Genomic DNA, 21,456 nt, shown 5'->3' on the forward strand with positions numbered 1-21,456 from the left:
TTCCAGTGATAAAATACAGATTTGGCTTCCAGTACTCAGATTGTCTGCAAAAAAGGCTAAAAATGCACATATTTTTTCTGGCACTTTTGAAAAGATCTTGATAATGATTTTAGAAATAAAAGTTGACTGGTGCTACAATGAATGGTGTGATTTTCAAATGGTTTTTTATTAGTGTAGCTCACATTTATTCAATTTTATGATCAGATTAAATTTTGTTATATTTGGATGAAATGTAGTGAGCCTATAGTCAGAAACCCACAAAAAAACTAGTTACTTTTAAGTAGAATGCCAAATTCTTCCCAAATATATCTCCTGTGCAAACACAGTAACTTCCTGGTTGTAACTGAGGCAGAGTTTGGCCCAGTATGCTGAGGAAATTAATGTAATTTTTTGCCAAAAAAAACCCCAACAACAAACACAACTGAGCTTTAATTGGATGGAGTCACATGAAGTCACATAGCCGATCAAATATGTTGATAAGGACTTCCTAGTTGAGCAGCGACACATCTGTCATAGTTCAGGGCAACTGCACCTGTATTTCCCCCTTGTGATCCAGCAAGGGCACCAACTTTTAGGCTCCTAGCTCCTCAGCTTGAGCGAAGGCCCACATCTTTCTCCCTCCTAGCCACTGTTTGTCCAGGCTGCACAGCTCCCTGCCTACAATATGAGTTCCCCAGTAAGTCAGATTGCCTCAGCAGGCCTGTTTTGCTTTCTTCTCAGAAACTATGAACAGTATAATTGCCCAGAGTTATAGGTTACTGCACAGCCCTTTCTACACAAGCACATTTATTCTTAAGGTGAAAGCATTATAGAGAAACATTAAAAATAATAAAAGAACCTACACTCGCTAAAAGTTTACCAGAGATCACTTCCAATCCCAACAACAGCTCTGGCAGATGATCAGTCCTTCAAACCCCACCAAGGGGATTTTTCTGTGGTTACAAGTCTATAGCAGCTGTTAACTCAGAACAAGTACATCCATGAATCTGTGAGTCAGTCCTTTGTACAATTTGGGTCTTTGATCTTGAGACCCTGGGAAAAACATCAACAGGCAATCACCCTTCTGAGGGCATAGTTTCAAAGGGATGGGTTTTTGCATAACCAGAGATGGGGGGAGAGAGGGAAGAGGAGAGGGAAATTGCAATCACCCCCCCCCTCAGATATTTCCTAGGAAATCCACTTCACACATATTGTCCCAAAAGTTCATGCTTGTCTGCCACATTGTTCAATACAGTCCTTTGATGATCCAGGCCTGCAGTAATACATAACCTTTGCAGTTTACAATGGACTCCAAAGATACTTAAACTTAATTCAGTAAGATCTCCCAAAGATTGCAGGAAATTGCCATATCTGTCACAAGACCCACCAGGCAAAAGCATACACTTCTTCATGTCTGAAGTATCATAGAAATTAAGTGGATGAGAGGAAGAACTGAAGATCATCAGGGCCACCCAGAGGATTCAGGGGGCCTGGGGCAAAGCAATTTCGGGGGCCCCTTCCATAAAAAAAAGTTGCAATACTATAGAATACTATATTCTCGTGGGGGCCTAGGGCAAATTGCCCCACTTCCACCCCACCCCCAGGCAGCCCTGAAGATCATTAATATCCACCCCCTGCAATTGTGAAAAATTGGTATGAGAGAAACATCCATCTGATCCTAATAGATTAACCCTGCTCAATGCGCCAGGAGTAATTGTAAACCACATGGTGGTTTATCCTTCTGCCAGGATCATCAAAGTTCTGTAGTAAAAGGAGTTGCAAATATAATCAGTACTAAAGCAGGAAGGGAAACAAAGCAAAAAAAAAAAGCGTTAAATGTAATTCTAAAACTTCTTGATGGAAAAAGGATTGTTTTAAAACACAATGGCAAGGACCACATTTTGTCCTCCAGTTTTACGACTGCGAGAGAATCTGCCCCATTAGGTCACAAATTGGGGTAAGAGTTTGAAGCATCATGGAATCACCTCTCTCTATTCAACTCTGTGGAAGTCACGCTGTGTAAACTCTACTCAGTCATGGTTGCTCTGATTTTAGGAGTGTGGCTAGGTGGGGAGCAGTTGCACTCCATAGCATCATTTCCCTGAAAACTCCTCAGAGAGCTCCATGTTACTAATGGGGAATTAGGGTTCTGAAGAGAACCAAACAGAGTGCAGACATTTTCCTGGATAATCCAGCTAGCCAAAGCTTGAGTTTGGGGGGATTTCTCTGTGGATTTGGGGATATGGCCATGTTCCCTGCCCACTACGCAACTAGGTCGGACCAACCTCCTGACTGCATAGTTTGGCAGAAACTCCATGGTTCTAAGACTGCAAATATTTCTGCCTTGTGGTTTGTGTGGGAAGGCAGGATTTGGGTTTTTATGTTTTACATTAAACTACTGTAATTTATTTGCACACTGCTATATATTACATTATTTTTTCAGATTATTAGAAATATTCCATGAATTAACTTTTACAAGACAGGTAAGAACACGTAGGACAAGCAGACACTTAGCCAAGCAGACAGGCTTGTTGATCTTTTCGAGATCATTTTTGTTCTGGGGTAGAATTTCACAACTGATTTTTGTTTTGTTTTGTTAATCTTATTACATGTGAATCTAGCCCTGAACAAAACAAAGCACTTTGCTTCAGGCCAAGCATTACAAAAGTACACTAGCAAATGAATCTTCTCATGCTGTGGGTGATTAATATGTATACAGTGTTAGTTTAGTGCCATCAAGTGACCAAAAATGTGAAACAACACTTCTGCATTTTGTAATCAAATGAAAACTGAACTGTTATCCTTTTCATAAAAGAATGGGGAATTTTCTGAAAAGTTTTATTAAAACAAAAGGTATTTCTAAAAAGTGAAAGAATCTAAAAGTTAGTTTCAAAGTCTCTCACATATTTTGATAAAACTAGGCCTCCACTCCTTTACTAGCTAAATTTGTTTGAAGAACATGAACTCTTGGGGTAAAATCCTAGTTCCAGTCTCTCTCTCTCTCTCTCTCTCTCACACACACACACACACACACACACACACACTCTCTCTCTCTCTCCTTCCCAGTTATATCCCGATTCCGCACTCTGGTCTGGGATTTAGGATGGAGTGCTCTCTTCATTTAGTGAGGAAGACATTTGTTTTCCTCAAGGATAGTTCTGTATTTGTAAATGAGCCAGCACATCCCTCAGGAATCAATCACCTCTCACGGTCAGTACTTTCTGTCCGCAGATAGACCATCAACCTATCTAGTGTTCCACAATTGCAGGCCCTAGAGAAAAAAGGGGAGTGAACAAGCCACAAGGGTTAAGGAACAATTACTCTGTGTGGCATATTTTCCCTTTTTCATGGCCCTAATACTATGTTAAAACCAAGATTTTCCAAACCGGTACTTAAATCCTTATGTATAGACATATAGTACTGGGGCCCTTGAGAGACAGGATACTAGACTACATGGCTACGTAGATCATTGGTCAGATTCAGTCTGACAATTGCTGTGTTCTAGAATATATGATGCTGCCCCTATCACAAACTCACTAAACAGTACATGTGAGAAAACATTTCTACAAATCTATCCATCTAGCTAATGAAACCAAAATATTTCTAGAGCACCCATTGCTGTAGTAGCTAAGCACTAATAAGTTGCCATTTTGATTTTATTGAACCATTTTAAAAATAAATTTTTATTCTGAGTACAGGCATATTTCATTTTTTAGGGTGGATGTGTTGTAATAGAATCACACCAGCAGGGGGAACTCTAAATCAAGCTACAGGGAAATATTAGCCCCCCCTCTCTCACACACCCACACAAGCAGGAAATGCGGTATGCAATCAGATAGAGAACTTTAAAACACATTTGATAAGGAGGGAAGTTATCAAATGTGCTCAGAAAACCAAATGCAAGTGCCTGAAAATCAAAGGGAATACACAAGAAGTACTAAACTATGTTCAAGACTATCACCCTAGTGGAGTTTGATTGTGGTCACAAGGATGGATTAAAAAATTATGTAGTAGGGCTACAGCCCATCTTGTTAAAGTGGTAGCGCAAATATGACTAATAAGGCTATGGCTGACTTCTAAAGCTTTTTTGTCTGTAGCATCCAATACCTCTAAATATATGCGTGGAACAAACAGTATGATAGACCATAAAGCTTCACTTTCATCTAAGACTGCTGGTGACAATATAAGCAAGAAGAACAAAGCTTGAGTGGCTTGACCATTTTACGAGAGCCTGTTATTTATAGTTGATTCTACTTTTTTAAAATACTAGGATTAAAAACAAAAGCCCTGCACGTGTGCCCTTTAACGTTCAAAGTGTTTGGTATGTTGTATGATAGGATTCCCATACATGTTAGTGACAATCGTGTGCCAGCCCAATGCCTTGAACATTTAGAACCACTGTAAACTTTCAAATGTATATCTAACCATTGACATCACTTCCTCTCTTCTTTTTGCACTTGCATTGGTTTGTTCCTCTACCCTTCTACATCTCTTGTTTTTTCATATGAAAGAGTAAATTGAGTACGTTAAAGACAGCAGAGAAGTTACTCAAAGCCCTCTGGAGAGAGCCAATGGGGGGAGCAGGGTATTAGTGCCCTCCTGCTCCCCACCTCCTGCAACCCCTGGCCATGTGGGGTTGGAGCTGTCCCCCAGGAGGTGGCTTTGGCCTTAGGGTGACCACCCAACCTAAATTGGGTGGGACAGTCCTGAAGCATAGTACCTAGATGAATCATTCCAAGGCAGCATTTGTCCCAGATTCCCAGCGGTGCTGCTCTGTGCCTGAGGCTCAGGGGTAGCGCCAGCTTCTTCCTGGTTGGGGGAGATTAGATGGGCCTTAGCCCCGCAATGAGGCCCTGCCCCCTGCTTCTCCTCTGCCCTCCCCCCCAGGCCCCGCCTCCTGGCCAGGCCAGAAGCTGGAGCTGGGCAGTAGTAAGCCACTGAGGGATCCCAGGCTGCTGTGGGGAGTCCTGGACCCTCCACCTGCCCATTGGCGCACCCCAGGGGGTGGGGACACAGGCCCGGGGCTGTTATTGGGCACCCCATCCCCCCGTCCAGGGCAGGTTGAGGGTTATGGGCTCCCCACAGCAGCCTGGGCTCCCTGGGTGGCTCTTAACATTGCCAGGCTCTGGCTTCTGGACTAGCCAGGGTCGGGGCCTCAGGGGGAAGAGGAAGAGCAAGGGGCGCGGCTTTTGCCTTTTTAAAAGGTGGTCACCCTACTCAGCCTATGTCTTCATCAGGAAGGCACAGAGCAACAGTAGCACAGGAGCAAAGGAACACAGCCATAGAGGTGCCCTCTACTCTGGAAAGTAACAAGGGGGGAAACAGCTAAAACACCTTCCCTTCTCCTTCACTGCCAGAGCCCCTCCACTTCTATGAAAGACCCCAACTCTCTATGGAGGGCAGAGTGGCAGTAGAAGCAGCGTCCCAGCCAAAGAGGCCCACCTCCCCACTCACCAAAACCCTTCCCAGGAAATAGACAATGTGGGGGAAGCAGGGCCGAAGTGCTTTTCCTCATCCACTGGCTGGAGTCCTCATTCTCTCCAGGAAGACACAGCAGCAGGGACCAGAAGTCCCAGACAGAGAAACCCCACTGCCAGACATGCAGAGAGAGACAATGGCAGAAACTGCGTCCAAAGGCACTCTCCCTCTGCCACTAACCCCTGTCTCTCACTCAGGGCTGGTCTACACTGGGGGCAGGAATCGATCTAAGATACGCAACTTCAGCTACGAGAATAGCGTAGCTGAAGTCGACGTATCTTAGATCAACTTACCTCCCGTCCTCACGGCGCGGGATGGATGGCTGCGGCTCTCCCGTCGACTCCACTTCCGCCTCTCGCCCTGGTGGAGTTCCGGAGTCGACAGGGAGCATGTTCGGGGATCGATTTCTCGCGTCTAGACAAGACGCGATAAATCGATCCCCGATAGATCGATTGCTACCCGCCGATACAGCGGGTAGTGAAGATGTACCCACAGTCACCAGTTTGGCAACCTTGGCTTTGAGGAACTGTACTGATCACCTGACTGAAGCTGAAACCTGGAAAGATAGAGATGATTCTGGTAGCAAGGGGAAGTACTTACAAGAATTTGCCTCCCTACCAAATTCACGGTCCATTTTGATCAATTTCATGGTCATAGGAATTTAAAAAATCATAAATGTCATGATTTCCGCTATTTAAATCTGAAATTTTACGGTGTTGTAATTGTAGTGGTCCTGACCCAAAAAGGAGTTGTGGGGGTGGGGGGGCGTGTAGGGTGACCAGATGTCCCGATTTTATAGGGACAGTCTCTATTTTTGGGGGCTTTGTCTTATATAGGTACCTATTACCCCCCACTCCTGTCCCAATTTTTCACACTTGCTGTCTGGTCACCCTAGGGGCGTGCAAAGTTACTGTAGTGGGTGTTGTGGTACTGCTACCCTTATTTATGCTCTGTTGCGGGCAGTGGCACTGCCTTCAGAGCTGGGAAGCTGGAGAGTGGCAGCTGTTGGCCGGGAGCCCAGGTCCGAAGGCAGAGCCGCCGCCAGCAGCAGCGCAGAATGAAGGATGGCATGCTATGGTATTGCCACCCTTACTTCTGTGCTGCTGCCTGCAGCGCTGGGCCCTCAGTCAGCAGCCGCCACTCTCCAGCCGCCCAGCTCTGAAGGCAGCAGCGCAGGAGTAAGGGTGGTATGGTATGGTATGGTATTGTCACCCTTACTTCTGCACTGCTGCTGGTGAGCATGTGCTTTTATTAATGGCTTTTTCCTCTTAGGAATTTTTTGAATGTTTTAATTACTGGAATATATTATGAGTTGCTGCTTAATTTATTTCCTGCATATTGCTGAATGATGCAGTTCTGAGTAGATTCTCACACATTATACTGTTTCAGCTCTTTAACATAAGACCACTAAAGTCAGGTTTATTATAATAAGGCAGCAATGTCAAATCGAGTACTTCTCTTTCAAATCATACCAAGTAGGGATGCTAAGCTTGATGCTTGAAAAATGATCCAGCGCTTATGGATCCAGGCCAGAAACCCTAATGTCGTCTTGGAAAATTTTCCAAACACACAAGGAACTGCATTGCATCTCTCTGCTAGGATAAAAATCAGAATCAGTTTAAAATGCAGACGACTGCTTCTTCCTCTCTTCTCCTAACCTGTCAGTTGTTATTAGTATAGACCAGAGTTAGGGGCCTTTTCTCTTTGAAGCACTCTTCCTTTAGTGTCCCAACTACACGTATTTCCTGAAACAATTCCTGTTTTTTAAAAACACTATGAATACAAAAAGGACAAAATCTAAATTGTACTCATTGTTACTTTCTAGAACTATTGGAAAATAGGAGATAACAATACGGACGGGGACAGAAGGTACACAATTTTCCAGATCAAAAAGAATTCTGGTGTAGTGTTCATACCTATACCCATTAAGGCATCCATTTTCAGTCTACTAAATCACACAATATCAGATTTTGTGTAGAACTTATTACCTTGGTGAATCAGGTTCAGATTTATGCAAGAGAGGCTATTAAAAAAATGATGATTTGATCACATATGGGGAAATGTTCCATAGCTAACTGTTTCTGTGAAAAGTAATCTTACTCATGAATCTACTTTAATGAACTGTGATGGTGACATAAATATGAATCCCTCTCATCCTCTAGCACAGTGGTGCCCAAACTGTGCGGCATGGAGGAACGGCCAGGGGGGCACAGCAGGGCCTCGGCCAGCCCCCACAAGGGGGTGGGGAGGGAGTGCCACCTAGCCCCACTCTGCGTCCAGCTCTGCTCTGGCTCCGCCCCCAGCCCTTGGCCGCAGCTACGGCTGGTTCGGCTCCTGCTCCCCAGCCCCCGCTCCCAGCCGCAACTCTGCTCCCAGCCTGGAAGAGGTGAAGCGTGAACACATTCTATTACTAGTAAGGGGGGGCGCGAGAGGAAAAGTTTGGAGACCTCTGCTCTAGCACCAGGTTCTCTTAGCAGTCAGGGTGGTGGTGAACTCAGAGTAGAAGTCTCCAGTAAATAAATGGGTTAACATATCATGGGATGTTTGTCCATGGAAAAACTTAGAAGCATTACAAAAGATTCTTAGCTGAGATTTTTTTAAAGGGCTCAGCTAAAGCCTGACTAAGCAAATCAGATGGCTTATCATACGGGGGAGAGCAACAGGCAAATACTTTGTTACTTCTTTTGAACTTTTGGAAATCATTCAGCTACTATGGTGACAGATACAGATAGAAAGAAAAAGAGAGATAAATCTGAGAGTTTTAAATTCCTTGCACCATTTTATTTGTTCTGAACAGGTCAGGCTCTCATCTATTGATATTCCAGTTCTAGTATATTGTCTCATCATTATCATCCTTATTTATTTTCATATATATTATGGGAGTGCTCAAAGGTCCTAATCAAAACCGGGGCCTCATTGTGCTAGGAGCTGTATAAACATATATGAAAAGAGAAACCCTGTTCCAAAGAGCTAATGTTCCTGTACTGCCAGACAAATCATAATGTGATCATGTAATAATTCACATATCCCATTCAGAGAGCTAAAACGTTCAGATAACTAAAACATTAGAGGCAAAAACATCTCTGGTGCATCTTCACTGAAATTAACAAAGTTACATCAGAGATGAATTTAGGGGTCAGTCTTTAGGGGCAAGAAAAGGTGTCCTAAGCCCAAATACCTCCCCCAGTTTTACTCCTGACCAGCAATAGACCAAGTATAATTCAGAGCAGCATATGAGGTTTGCCTAAGCCTAACTATTCCAAATTGGGCTGACTGTAGCAGTCCCAAATAGATTGCTGCATTGTCTGAGAATTGAGTGGACACTATGTACTCTGCCCCTGAAATACCCTCTGTGTGGTGTGATTGACTGAACTGCATACATAGCTTGCTTTACATAGCTACTTTATACTCCCTGAGCAGAACAAAGTGACATGGAGCTGAGAACCTGGCCCTTGGTTTCTGTATACATTAACATGCTGGTGAAGAAGAGCTGCTAGTTATGCTAAGGAAGGAGTAGAGCATTCTAGAGTTTATTTATTGATTGCTGAATGCTTCTCTGTATAATAAAATCAATATAACTTCATGACCAAATCCTACTCACTATAAACATGTGAATAGTCACAGTGAATATGAATTGGATTTGGCCCTTATTTTGTATAGAATCTTTCACCCCAACTGTTCGCTAAAATACTTGTACAGAATTATCTCCAACTGTACTGACTTTGGGGTTGCCAGCAGTGTCACAATATAAGGGATGGCCCTTTTTTAAATAAAAAATTGCATGCCCCATACTAAATTGGTTGGGGATGCCTTTTATCCCATATTTCCTCTTCTGGCCACTCCCTCCCTTTTTGAAGGCACATCTACACATGCTGAAGGATACAGCAGGAAGAGTTCATTGGTTGCTTTTTCCCTCTGTACTAAGTTCTGATGGGTTGCTCTATCCCGCAGGAGACAGGGCTATTGGGGATGCAGCCAACCAAGAGGGCCCTCCCTACAGCTAACAGAGCCAGCTCCTGCAGGGTAGCTAGGCTTGGCTGAGTCAGGAGTCAGCGATGGACTTGGGGGCTGGCTGGGGAGCTGGGAGAAGGACCAGAGCTGTTGCATAGCCAGAAGGAACAACAGCTAGTTGGGCAGGCTTCTGTATATTGGTGTCAGGCAAAAGCTAAGAATCCCCAACCTCATTCTCCCTCTGCACTTTGCAACAAAGCCTCTCCCATCAGGGGGTCTATCATAACCCCAGATAAAGTAAAGCCCCTGTCTTCGGTATTCTCCTTCAGTACTTCACTCACTACTCCTCCTATGCAACAACTCTAAATGCCAGCATTCTATTGGAATGCCTGCATTGTAAAGGTCCTGGTGGGTGTTTTGCCCCACCTACCAGGTAAATAAGGCCTTGTTTACACACAAACAGTTGAATTGGTTTAAATAAAATAGATTTTAAAATGAATTTTATCAAAGTGGTACAACCCCCTGTGTGGAAACACTTAAACTGGTTTGCAACTGACTTATATACATTTAGCAGAATTAAATTAAGTATAGGGTGACCATATTTACCAAAGGGAAAACGGGACACCACGTGGGGCTGGCCTGAGCTGCTGGCCTGAGCCCTGCCTCCCCCGTGTGAAGAGCTCTCAACCGAGCCTAGCCGGCTCCCCATGTGGGACTGGCATCACCGCTCATCCGAGACCTGCCTGCCCCCCGCACATCCGTTGGCAGGAGCAAACGAGATAAATGCCCACTTTTGCCAAAAAAGTCAGGACAGCTGGGGCAGGTCTTAAAAAAGGGACTGTCCCATCCAAAATGGGACATATGGTCACCCTAACTAAGTAGATATAAGCCAGTTGTAAACTGATTTAAGTGTGTTCACATCAAGGTTTGCAATGGTTTAACTCAGGGGTAGGCAACCTATGGCACGCATGCCGAAGGCGGCACGTGAGCTGATTTTCAGTGGCACTCACACAGCCCGGGTCCTGGCCACCAGTCCGGGGGGGCTCTGCATTTTAATTTAATTTTAAATGAAGCTTCTTAAACATTTTAAAAACCTTATTTACTTTACATACAACAATAGTTTAGTTATATATTATAGACTTATAGAAAGAGACCTTCTAAAAATGTTAAAATGTATTATTGGCATGCGAAACCTTAAATTAGAGTGAATAAATGAAGACTTGGCACACCGCTTCTGAAAGGTTGCCGACCCCTGGTTTAACTAAATCAAATTAAAAACTGATTTTAGTTAAACTAATGCAACTTTTGTGTGTAGGCCAGATTGTAGGCATTCCTCTCTGCAAGACAACAGATAGCACAAAATTTTGTTCCTCAGACACAATGGGCCAAATTCATCCATTATTATTATTATTATTGTGGTAGTGCCAAGAGGAATCAGTCAGGGATTGAGCCCCATTGTGAGTACACATACATAATGAAAAGATGGTGCCTGCCCCAAAGAACTTACAATTGGAATTCACTTTACAGAATTTAGCCCAAAGAAAGCTATCTTTTAAAAGAGCAAAAATATTAACTCAGATCTTCTCAACACAAACTGCTAATGCCATTAATGTATCAGTTAGTTGCAAAATGTGAGATAATTATGAGAGCTCATTTGAAAATGTCAATTTCAAAATTTCAGTGAAAAATGGTGTGACGTTATCTGATTAAAATATGACCATATAGATCATTGTTGCAACCACTGTTATATATTTGCAACAAATCTTGTACAAAGGTTGTCAAGTAAGGTGTCTATGGAAAGGTTATAATTTGCTGAATATGATTATGCTATTTGTATGCATGTATCATTTTTGTATTTGAAGTTATGAGTATTGGCTCTATACCTGGATTTCAAATGTTTGCTCCTGGGGTAATGCCCACAAGGTATTTAGCCTGCACATCTTGGAGGGACTATTCAGATTAAGTGGCCCATCAAGAAACACTTAACTGACAATGGACCATGGGAGACACCCATCTACACTGAATGGACTGTGCCCTAAATGTTCTGTCTGGGATATAGGTAATGATTTCCAGCTGTGACTAAGCAAAATTATGCATGGACATGTGACTTGCCAATGTGACTCCAAACACCATCTTGTTACTGTAATTTTCCACAGTAAGAAAAATGGGATTCCCTTCACATGGCAGAAGATATAAAAGGCCCGGGAAACACCTCCATTTAGCCTCTTTCCTGCTCCAGACCTCTCTCCTGCTCCAGCCTGTGGACTATGGATTTATACTGATGGGAGCATTCTAATCAAGGAATTGATGACCTTCCAATGAGTTGGAAGCAACCAGAGACTTGACTTAAGCCAGCAGTTTATTCCATCACTGCTACAAGCCTGAACCTAGAACTTTCCAATTATTGTATGTATTTGATTCCTTTAACCAATTTTAACTCTCACCTTTCTTTGTTTCTTTTTACAAATAAACCTTTAGATTTTAGATACTAAAGCATTGGCAACAGAGTGATCTTTGGGTAAGATCTGAGTTGTATATTGACCTGGGTGTGTGGCTGGTCCTTTGGGATCAGAAGAACCTGTTATTTGATGAAATTGGATTTAAAGAACCACTCATTTATAAGTCTAGTGTTTTTGGTGGTGATACAAGGACTGGAATGCCTAAGGAAACTGCTGTTCTGACTTCTTGTTAGCCAGTGTGGTGAAACAGACGTTTACTTTTGTTTCTGGTTTGGTATACCAGTTTTGGGGTATGTCCGCCCTATTTCTCAGCAGTTTGTCCTGAATTTAGGTATTCTCAGTTGTGACCCACGAAGGCACGGTTACAAATGGCAACACGTTGCAATGCAATTTTTCTTGGAAGGTTATATTTGCTGATCAGCTCTAGTAATAATTAATAGGCCAGAATATCTCCTCCCAACTCCACTGTTATATAATATGCCACTGGTTGCCTCTTGTCCACCGCTGAGTGAATTTGAAATGCGCTCAGCAGTGGCCAAATATTGCTTCCATTAAAAACCCAATGGAAGTTTTACTGTTGACTTAACTAGAGGCAGCTAGGACAACACTGAGCACTTCAGAAAACTCTACTCGTACTAATTTTATAGGCGTCTAGTGAGGATCCTAAAGTGATCCTTAGCACTGAAAGCTAAACAGGAAAATGTCTTACTTATACCCACTAAATGAGATAACACCTGCTGCATACATATTACCCTAGACATCCCTGCTAATAAAATACTAACCACCCCTGAAACATGACACCTATATTCACATCCACAGTAATGAATACTAGGCGGGCGGGGGAAAGTGTTGTGCATATTTTCTCCCCCTTCCTGAAAACATTTATGCACATGCTTAACTTTATGCTTTTAGGTAACGCTGATCAGAAATTTTATGACTAAACGAAAAAAGCCAATTTGGTAGAACTAGTGCTTAACGTCTGGAGGGATGGGGTATGTTGTGGGGGGTCACAGATCTCAGAATTTTTATTTTTTTTTAAGTTTTAGGAGGTCACTACGGGGTTAAAAGCTTCTACCAGAGCTGCTGACCCACACAGCCCCCTGGGCTCTGCTCCACTGCCACATGGACAGGTACTGCCCACTCATTGGCCCACCCACCCATCCATCATGCACTCAAGGGTCTGTATCCCTGGGGGAGTAGAACTGAGCCCGGGCTGTGAGCAGCAAGAACCCAGGGAGCAGTAGTTGTAACCTGGCTGGAAAACATTGCAAAGATTTTGGGTGAGCTAAACTTCATTAGACAGGAGAGCATCTTGTCAATTAATCTAGGTGCTAGAATGTGTGTTTCCCACCCCTGCTCCACCCCAGCCCCGCCCCCACTCCACCCCTTCCCCAAGCTAGGTCCTGGCCGGGGGACTGCAGCAGGGGTCGGGTGCATCCTGCACTCACTGGGTGGCAGGAAATGGAGCGACTCGGCCCCAGCCCGCTCCGTCGGTTCGTGCTGGGGGGCGGTTTCCCCCTTGCCCCCCATGCCTGGGGAGCAGATGGAGTGGTGGGGAAGGGGCATGGGATGGGGAAAAGAAGGGGATGGGGGAAGCAGGGGCAGGGGGAAAGATGCTTGTACACTAATGCGAGGAGCCTAGGTAACAAAATGGAAGAACTAGAGCTACTGGTGCTGAAGTGAAACCAGATACAGCTCTAGCTCGATATAACGCTGTCCTTGGGAGCCAAAAAATCTTACCGCATTATAGGTGAAACCGCGTTATATCGAACTTGGTTTGATCTGCCGGAGTGCGCAGCCCCTCCCCCCCCCCCCCCCCCGGAGCGCTGCTTTACTGCATTATATCTGAATTCGTGTTATATCGGGTCGCGTTATATCGGGGTAGAGGTGTATTATAGGGATAACAGAAACATGGTGGGATAGTAGTCATGACTGGAGTACAGATATTGAAGGGTATGTGTTGTTTAGGAAAGACAGAAATAAAGGCAAAGGTGGTGGAGTAGCATTGTATATCAATGATGAGGTAGAAATAAGAAGTGATGGAATGGATAAGACAGAGTCTGTCTGGGCAAAAATCACATTGGGGAAGAAAGCTACTAGAGCCTCCCTTGGGATAGTGCTTGGGGTGTGCTATAGACCACCAGGATCTGATTTGGATATGGATAGAGACCTCTTTGATGTTTTTAATGAAGTAAATACTAATGGGAATTGTGTGATCATGGGGGACTTTAACTGCCCAGATATAGACTGGAGGACAAGTGCTAGTAATAATAATAGGGCTCAGTTTTTCCTGGATGCGATAGCTGATGGATTCCTTAACCAAGTAGTTGCTGAACCAACAAGAGGGGATGCCATTTTAGATTTGGTTTTGGTGAGTAGTGAGGACCTCATAGAAGAAATGATTGTAGGGGACAACCTTGGTTTGAGCGATCATGAGCTAATTCAGTTCAAACTGAATGGAAGGATAACCAAAAATAGATCTGTGACTAGGGTTTTTGATTTCAAAAGGGCTAATTTTAAAAAATTAAGGAAATTAGTTAGGGAAGTGGATTGGACTGAAGAATTTGTGATCTAAAGGCAGAGGAGGCCTGGAATTACTTCAAGTCAAAGTTGCAGAAACTATCAGAAGTCTGCATCCCAAGAAAGGGGAAAAAATTCATAGGCAGGAATTGTAGACCAAGCTGGATGAGCAATCTCAGAGAGGTGATTAAGAAAAAGCAGAAAGCCTACAAGGAATGGAAGATGGGAGTGATCAGCAAGGAAAGGTACCTTATTGACGTCAGAACATGTAGAGATAAAGTCAGAAAGGCCAAAAGCCATGTAGAGTTGGACCTTGCAAAGGGAATTAAAACCAATAGTAAAAGGTTCTATAGCCATATAAATAACAAGAAAACAAAGAAAGAAGAAGTGGGACCGCTAAACATTGAGGATTGAGTGGAGGTTAAGGATAGTCTAGGCATGGCCCAATATCTAAACAAATACTTTGCCTCAGTCTTTAATGAGGCTAATGAGGAGCTTAGGGATAATGGCAGGATGACAAATGGGAATGAGGATATGGAGGTAGATATTACCACATCCAAGGTAGAAGCCAAACTCGAACAGCTTAATGGGACTAAATCGGGGGCCCCAGATAATCTTCATCCAAGAATATTAAAGGAACTGGCACATGAAATTGCAAGCCCATTAGCAAGAATTTTTAATGAATCTGTAAACTCAGGAGTTGTACCGTATGATTGGAGAATTGCTAACATAGTTCCTATTTTTAAGAAAGGGAAAAAAAGTGATCCGGGTGACTAAGGCCTGTTAGTTTGACACCTGTAGTATGCAAGGTCTTGGAAAAAATTTTGAAGGAGAAAGTAGTTAAGCACATTGAGGTCAATGGTAATTGGGACAAAATACAACATGATTTTACAAAAGGTAGATCGTGCTAAACCAACCTGATCTCCTTCTTTGAGAAGGTAACAGACTTTTTAGACAAAGGAAATGCAGTGGATCTAATTTACCTCGATTTCAGTAAGATATTTGAAATGGTTACACATGGGGAATTATTAGCTAAATTGGAAAAGATGGGGATCAATATGAAAATTGAAAGGTGGATAAGGAACTGGTTAATGGGGAGACTACAACAGGTCATACTGAAAGGTGAACTGTCAGGCTGGAGGGAGGTTACTAGTGGAGTTCCTCAGAGATCAGTTTTGGGACCAATCTTATTTAATCTTTTTATTACTGACCTGGGCACAAAAAGTGGGAATGTGCTAATAAAGTTTGCGGATGACACAAAGCTGGGAGGTATTGCCAATACAGAGAAGGACCAGGATATCATACAGGAAGATCTGGATGACCTTGTAAACTGGAAAGTAATAGGATGAAATTTAATAGTGAAAAGTGCAAGGTCATGCATTTAGGGATTAATAACAAGAATTGTGGTTATAAGCTGGGGACGCATCAGTTGGAAGTAACAGAGGAGGAGAAGGACCTTGGCGTATTGGTTGATCACAGGATGACTATGAGTTGCCAATGTGATATGGCCGTGAAAAAAGCTATTGCGGTCTTGGGATGCATCAGGCGAGGTATTTCCAGTAGAGATAAGGAGGTGTTAGTACCATTATACAAGGCACTGGTGAGACCTCATCTGGAATACTGTGTGCAGTTCTGGTCTCCCATGTTTAAGAAGCATGAATTCAAACTGGAACAGGTACAGAGAAGGGCTACTAGGATGATCCAAGGAATGGAAAACCTGTCTTATGAAAGGAGACTCGAAGAGCTCGGCTTGTTTAGCCTAACGAAAAGAAGGCTGAGGGGAGATGTGATTGCTCTCTATAAATACATCAGAGGGATAAATACCGGGGAGGGAGAGGAATTATTTAAGCTCAGTACCGATGTGAACACAAGAACAAATGGATATACACTGGCCATTAGGAAGTTTAGACTTGAAATTAGACAAAGGTTTCTAACCATCAGAGGAGTGAAGTTCTGGAACAGTCTTCCAGGGGGAATAGTGGAGGCAAAAGACGTATCTGGCTTCAAGACTAAGCTTGACAAGTTTATGGAGGGGATGGTATGATGGGGAGCCTAATTTTGGCTATTAATTGATCTTTGACTATTAGCGCTAAATATGGCCAATGGCTTGTGATGGGATGTTAGATGGAGTGGGATCTGAGTTACTACAGAGAATTCTTTCCTGGGTGTCTGGCTGGTGAGTCTTGCCCACATGCTCAGGGTTTAGCTGATCGCAATATTTGGGGTCGGGAAGGAATTTTCCCCTTGGGCAGATTGGGAGAGGCCCTGAGGGTTTTTTGCCTTCCTCTGCAACGTGGGGCACGAGTCACTTGCTGGAGGATACTCTGCACCTTGAAGTCTTTAAACCATGATTTGAGGACTTCAGTGGCTCAGACGTAGGATAGGGGTTTGTTACAGGAGTGGGTGAGATTCTGTGGCCTGCATTGTGCAGGAGGTTGGACTAGACGATCATAATGGTCCCTTCTGACCTTAAAGTCTGTGAAATCTATGAAATCTAAAGATAGCTACAGCACTGGACCCAGGGTTTAAGAATCTGAAGCGCCTTCCAAAATCTGAGAGGAACGATATGTGGAGCACGCTTTCAGAAGTCTTAAAAGAGCAACACTCCAATGTGGAAACTACAGAACCCAAACCACTAAAAAAGAAAATCATCCTTCTGCTGGTGGCATCTGACTCAGATAATGAAAAGGAACATGCGTTAGTCCGCACTACTTTGGATTGTTGTCAAGCAGAACCCGTCATCAGCATGGACGCATGTCCCCTGGAATGGTGGTTGAAGCATAAAGGGACATATGAACCTTTAGTGCATCTGGCATGTAAATATCTTGCAACCCCGGCTACCACAATGCAATGAGAATGCCTGTTCTCCCTTTCAGGTGACATTGTAAACAAGAAGTGGACAGCATTATCTCCTGCAAATGTAAACAAACTTGTTTGTCTTCACGATTGGCTGAACAAGAATTAGGACTGAGTGGACTTGTAGGCTCTAAAATTTTAAATTGTTTTATTTTTGAATGCATTTTTTCATACATGATTCTACATTTGTAAGTTCAACTTTCATGATAAAGAGATTGCACTACAATACTTGTATTAGGTGAATTGAAAAATACCATTTCTTTTGTTTTTGTACCGTGCAACTACTTGTAATAAAAATAAATATAAAGTGAGCTCTGCACACTTGGTATTCTGTGTTGTAATTGAAATCAATATATTTGAAAATGTAGAAAGCATGCACAATATTTAAATAAATGGTCTATTATTATTTAACAATGCAATTAATCGTGATTATTTTTTTTAATTGCTTGACAGCCCTAATCTGATCCATTGAGACTCCAGGAGGAAGATGTCCTTAAGGCCTAGTTCTGCCATCAGCTCTGCAGGGGCAGAGTCCTGGGGGGTGCGCAGAGAGCACCGCGCACAGCTCCGATTGCCCAGTCAGGACCCCTGCCCGGCCCGGCGCTGTGGCTCGGGTTATGGGGAGGGAGGCTAGTGGCGGTGGCCCGGCTTTGGCGCCGGCTCTGCGGGACTGGGAAGAGTTGGGAGCCCCGCTCGGGCCCGCCCACTGCCCGGCCTGGTTAATAACCAATAACAGCAGTGGCCGCTGCTTGGGGGCGTGTCCCCCGCACGGGGCCGGGCTCTGGCACATCCCTGCAGCCGCCACCGCCGAGCGCCGTGTGGAGGGAGCCCGACTCGGGCCTGGCGAGCGGGGTCCACAGCCGCTCGCTGCCCGCCGCGGGATAAATGCGCCAGGGGCGGCGCGGGCACCCCGGGCAGTGAGGGGGAGGACGGCCGGACGGCCGGCCCCGCGCTCTCCACCCCCGGCGGGGCCTGCGGGCGGCCCCATGGCTTTCACCCGGAAGAGGCGGCAGGAGCAGCAGCTCTACTCCAAGGAGAGGTGGGGACTCCGCCGCGGGCTCGACTGGGCCGGGCTGCGAGGGGGGAGGCTCCGGCTTGGCCTTCTGCGGCCCGGCCGCCGACAGACCCCCCCCCCCCGCCCCTCCGAGAGAGGAAGGGCAGGTTTGGGCAGCGCTGACACTTCCCCCCTCGCTCCCCAAGGGGAGGGGGTCACATTTGTGCCGCACTGACAGTTCCCTGCTGGGCTGTGCATAGTGCAAACGCTCTTTCACATGCACACATACTTATACCCACGGAGCAGGTGTTCAGGACATATGTAAGACAGGATAAAGATCTGTTTATTGTTTCATTTGTGGTATGGGGTTGGGAAGATGACATAAACGCTACTCTGAGCACGTCTGGTTAATGGGGAAGACCAGAGTCACACACATTGGGTCAGGCCTAACTCTAATTACTATTAAATGATCAGGAAAATCATTCCCTAAAATAGGGTTAGCTAAAGTTGGAAAAGTCTCTTAAAGAGACATAAATATATGATCTACTTCGGGGGTCGGCAACCTTTCAAAAGTGGTGTGCCGAGTCTTCATTTATTCACTCTGATTTAAGGTTTCGCGTGCCAACGTTTTAACGTTTTTAGAAGGTCTCTTTCTATAAGTCTATAATATATAACTAAACTATTGTGTATAAAGTAAATAAGGTTTTTAAAATGTTTAAGAAGCTTCATTTAAAATTAAATTAAAATGCAGAGTCCCCCGGACTGGTGGCCAGGACCTGGGCAGTGTGAGTGCTACTGAAAATCAGGTTGCCTACCCCTGATCTACTTTAAGATACACATTAAAACAGTAGCCATGTCAGTTGTATACTCAGTAGCTTAAAACATTGTAAGCATCATTTTTGGCACACATTGCAGTGCCAGTAGCAATAGGGATGGAGTAGTAAACTAATCACGTGCCCATTTTACAAATGCTATTCTTGTGAGTGCTTCTCTGCAGCTGTTGGATGCATTGCACCCTTCATCCTTCGCAAGGAAACCACAGGACGATGAGACAAACTGAATGGCTAACTAACCAATGGCTAATGGAAAAGGAGAGCTGGGGTGAAATTAGTAAAGCATTTTACATATGCATTAAATACAAATGTCCATTGGATTACTTTTATATTATTGAATATTTAATTCTGTTTTTTTATAATAAAAAATACCACTTTTATGCTACTCTGATGCTTTTGGGGTAGCGTTGGGCACTGCCATAGGAGAAGGGTGTGAGTCCTAGGAATATACCGCCTTGAGGGTGAGATGTATAAAGTAGAGGGGAAAAAATCTTGTCTGAGGAGGAGGAAAAGAACAATCCTTAAAGCTCTGATGGGGCAAAGAAGTTCTTAGAGCGGGAAAGAGGATAGGAAAGAAACACTAAATCTGTTCCACCAAATTTCTTATTTTGTGGAAGAATGGTTTTCTTTTATTTGAATGGAGAACTTTTAAATTGTAAAAAACATGATGAGATCAGGGATTGGAAAATCTAGTAGTGGCTGATGGAAAAGGTGCGGGTCCCATCACCTGAGTCTGTGGGCAAACTCATGTCTAATTCACAGTCCATTATTTTTGGACTGTCATCACTACTTCCGAGAGGTCTTCTCAGCCACTGAAATCTACGATGAGTATTTTTCTCCCAAATTTAATCTCTCAATTTTATTGCCTACTAATGTTTCTAATTTCAGCAATTCAAGAAATACTGATTTCCGTCTTTACTAGTATTTGTAACCACTCCCAGTTTAATATCTGTGAATTTCATTTCAATTGCTTGCTCCTTCCCAATCATTAGTTAAAATCAAAGTTCCCTTGAGCCAGTGGCTCATGGGGTTGACATGGTTAAGTGATGTCAATTTCATAGCCAATAGTACACAAGGTAATGATGTGGCCAGTGTGTCCTGGTGCCTTTGACTGCCCTAACCTGATAGACCAGCTACCCATTTTGCAGCTGGGTGAACTGGAGGTGGCCTTTCGGTGTGAAATCGAGTGAGACTTGAACCCACAACCTTCAGAATTGTGATCATGTGATTGTACCTGCAGATCCCTTTGTTTTGATACCCAAATAGATGCTCCCCCTTTAGTATATTGGTTTGTACCCTTTTTATGACAAAGACGACGTGAAAACATTTAAAGCAGGGGTAGTCAGTAAGCGCAGACTCTGGGCCAAATCCAGACTGCCAGTTGCTTTTGAATGGACCCTGAAATCTTTTTATTTTCATATTATCATTATTGTTATTTTTTAAATTTATTTTTCTCTGGAGTCTGGACCTTGCCTATACATTGACCAAGAAGTTTGGACCTTGACAAAAAATAATTGACTACCCCTGCTTTAAAGTGTTTTTCTGCTCCACTGATTTTTTTAAAAAACATCAGTAATATAAAGTCTTGACACTTCTGTTTTTCTTAGATGCTTTTTCATCCCGTAATTGAAGGGCTAAGCTGTTGAATCTCTAACAGAGAGCTTTTCTTCTATTTGCTTGCTGGGTATTTGTTAAAGGGGCACAACTTTTGTCCAAATGCCTTTATCTACTAATTTGATCTTGGGTGTTGTAACTATATAACTGAAAGAGATTTGATTTTTTTACCCATTTTATTTACTTTGTGCATTTGACAGTTTGTGTATAGTCAGTTTTGTTGGCTTTTTGCACAGCAGCATAGAGCAATATTTAAGATATAAGATGGTAAAAGTAGAAAATTGACTGAGAGGCAGGCATAGTACCTCAAACAACATTTAACTCCCGTTATGAAACTGACTAGATTACAAGTTAATTAATCCCTTTAAATAGATGACCTACAGAAAAAGTTTTAAATAATCTCAATAAAAATCATTCCCTTCTCACTTAATCAAGTTTAACTTTCTTAGTATCTGATTTCATAAGCCTCCTACTTCTCCAGTTATCTACAGTTTTCCAGAAAAACAGGACAACACCAGAATTTCTCGTGTGTGTACAAACTGAGCAAATAAAAAAGCAAGACTTCTTTGTATTTCATAAAAAATGTCAAACACCAAAAAAGGGCACAAAACCCAGTGTCTTTTTTTCCTTTGCAGGCCATCTTTCATAGGTTTAGAACAGAAATATCCCTTTCAGATGGGTAGACATCAATTCTCATTTCTCTGACACTTCTTTTCTCCCATTTGCTTTGTAAGAAAATTACTTGAGGGGCATGTATTGTGTCCTTTTCAAT

Source organism: Emys orbicularis, chromosome 2, assembly GCF_028017835.1.
Source record: "Emys orbicularis isolate rEmyOrb1 chromosome 2, rEmyOrb1.hap1, whole genome shotgun sequence".
Classification (NCBI taxonomy): domain Eukaryota; kingdom Metazoa; phylum Chordata; order Testudines; family Emydidae; genus Emys; species Emys orbicularis.